We start from the raw sequence: 3127 nt of genomic DNA, 5'->3' as shown, positions 1-3127 counted from the left end.
TAGCACCTCTAAAGCTCACAAATCAACACCTTGTGTCTAGTTTTAGTCCATACAGTAAACAAAACTCCCAACAACGAATCAATTTTACAGTAAACAGCAGAACTTTGAAGCAGCATCATATTCAACCAGTGATATTCCCTTTGAGAGCATGCTAACCTCTGCCAAGGTTGCCCTGATGGTTTCACTGTCCCATGTGCAGTTATTTTTAATAGATATTATTGTTTCCCTCCTGGGACACAACAGTGTTAAATGGTGCAGGGATTCAAAATGGCCCAGATGAAAACAACCCATAAAACAGGAAGTAAAAAAAACAAAAAACACTGTTGACTCTGAGCACTTCGGTGTGTTCATTCATTATGATCCCTGCAGTGGAAAACTTTTCCTGAAATGTGCAAAATGTAGCCGTTTTAAAAGGAAGCTCTTCTCCACCATCGCTGGTTGTTGGGGCCCGACTTCCACTAAGACAAAGACAGCCTCAATCACAAACCTCGAGTTGTAAAGGCGACCAGAAGACAGTATTCTTGGTGATGCTCTGCTTTACTTATTGCAAGTATACAACAGCATCACAGTTCATGTGGCATTTATTGATGTTAAAATGCTACATGGCAAGTGTTGGGCATCCCAATATGGTTCAATTAGCGTGTTGTAAGCCAGGCATTGGTGGTTTAGAGACGGGCAGCGACACGGTGCCTCTGACAGCCTGACGGACCCGTCTGTGGTTCTGATGTGCATCACGGGCTCAACTGTAAAGATTTCTACAAAATTACACCTAAGAACGCATCTGTCCAACATGGATTGCATTGTATTTTTAAATGTGTTGCACAACTTCAGCTATTTTTCTGTTTCTATCAGTGCTATCTTTTGGCCTTTTATATGGTTCTTTTTCTTTTTTATAAAGAAGTTGTTCTATGTGATGATCAGAAGTTGTGATGCAGTTCCATTGTTTTTAAATATTTAATGTCTCTAAAATATGGATTAAAATCTGTTGAACCAGTGGTCGTGCTGCTCTCATGGTCTTATTTCTGTCTTTTTAAAATGCAATATTTCACAGGGCTGCATGGCTTTTATAAAAAGTTGCACTCATGAGGCTTTTCAAACTTGTCTTGTTTTTTTACAAGAAAACCTCTAACCTTGCTTTCATATCGCATTGTGAAGTTCCATATTCAGGTAAAGTAACCAGACAAAGCAGAAAGAATTAGCCAAAGTTCATTCAAACATAATACGCACGCTTACAATAAGATTGTGTTTTCCTGATGAATAAAATCTGAGTTCTTTTATAAATAAGACTCTTGCCTTCGAGTGGCCTTGATGTATTACATTATAAGAGCCAAGCTACTCTTCTTATTACCACTAATGGACTCTTATTTCTACATCATAGCAACTATTAGCCCACTTCGCCATGCATGATTAATTCATTGAATAAAGCCGCACATTAGAATTCAAGAGGGAAGGAGGCCGTGTGTCTTGAGAAAGTGAGAGTGAAGGTGGGAGAGAGCTGTGTGGACCTCAGAGTGCGAGAGAGAAATGAAGAAAGACACGCAGTCTCGTGTTGAAGTCCAAATCTAAAGTGCATTTTCTGGGTGACATAAATCCCGTCTAATTAAGTATTTCCCTCAACGAGTAAGGACGTGGAAAGCCCATTTGCAGACCCTTAATGCTAGCGGAGCGCGTGTGTCCTTGGTGCAGCGCCAACACTTATGAATTAGATTTAGAGGTCTAATTAATCGAGCTAACCATGCAGTCCATGGGCAGAACTTGGATTTGGAAAATAATTCATATACAGCACACTGATGAAATTGATTGATATGTTGACTCACACCATAGGAGAGAAGGGTGGGGGGGGGTTCAGATATAGTGCCCTGAAATCTGACCTAAGTAATATGAATATGATATGTATTTGGTATAGAGCCTTGTAGACTTAAATACAAAGTTGTCATAATGTCGTAATTTCAAGCAGACGCCTTTTTTTAAGAATAAGTTAACTTAAGGTAATATATGACGGTATGCTAGCACAGTTCATCACGTTCATCAAAACAATAACAAATATGTAAATTGAGGAGTAAAATGCTTTTTTATGTGCTTAACTCTATTGAACTCATCTGGAGCTCAGTATGTCAAAATGCATCTCCTCTTACAATGTTTAAACATTTTTAATTATTCTCCATTCCATACTGGAGCCGAACCCAGCTGACATCAGGTTCACCCTGGACAGGTCGCCAACTACACAAGTGTAAACGGAATAAGAACTTTACATACCCATGCAGTGTTTCCCCAACCATTATATTAGGGGGGCGCCCCCCAAGCGCGCGTGCGCACACGTGAGCACACTCCCACCAGCGAACAGAGAGCGAGCGTCAGAACATATGACGCGTCAACCAGCTGAAAAGCAGACAACAATATCTGCGTTTTTTAAAACGCTCCCATGTGGTGAAGATGGCAACACTCGCTCTCCTGTTAAGTACAGAAAAGAGCTCAAATAATTGTCATCGAAAGAAACACATGAACACCATGATTCCTTTAAGGGCTTGTGTCTCAAATAATAACATGTAAATCATATACATTGTAAGCTGACTGATCACTTTAGAAATTAAAGAATAAATTAAATAATTTTAATTTTTTTAAATAAATATTGCCAATATCTTTTACCAGCAGTAAGAGGCTGATTCTGGATATTTCTCTCTTTATTTAACAAAGGACACTCACACAACCTGGCTACATAAACTACCGATAATCTATCAAATGCAAGCAAATGGAGTGACTGAGAAAATGGGAAATTGAAATTCAAAATGGTAAAACCAATATTACTTTAATTCTAAACATGTGGGGGACCTCATGAATGTTTTAATCTAATTCTCCCAGCCTGGTATTTCTATAATTGTCAATGATATTTTACTGAAAATGCATTTCCCCCACCACAGGTCTCCCTCACCAGCGACTTGATTACAGCCATTCAACTTCATTAAAAGAAACCCAATCAGAAAAATAATTCCCTCGGTCTCACTGTGCAGAGTGGCAATTTTAATAGAGTGCCCTTCATTCTTTGCCACATGTTTAAAAGTCCATCATCCATTAGCTAAACCCGCTTATCCTTGAGAGGGGCGCGGGGGGGGGGGGGGGGGGGGGGGGG

The sequence above is a fragment of the Anarrhichthys ocellatus genome, unplaced genomic scaffold, assembly GCF_004355925.1.
Source record: "Anarrhichthys ocellatus isolate YVR2014 unplaced genomic scaffold, GSC_Weel_1.0 scaffold19, whole genome shotgun sequence".
NCBI classification, from domain to species: domain Eukaryota; kingdom Metazoa; phylum Chordata; class Actinopteri; order Perciformes; family Anarhichadidae; genus Anarrhichthys; species Anarrhichthys ocellatus.
Note: the sequence above shows the minus strand (reverse complement) of the source record.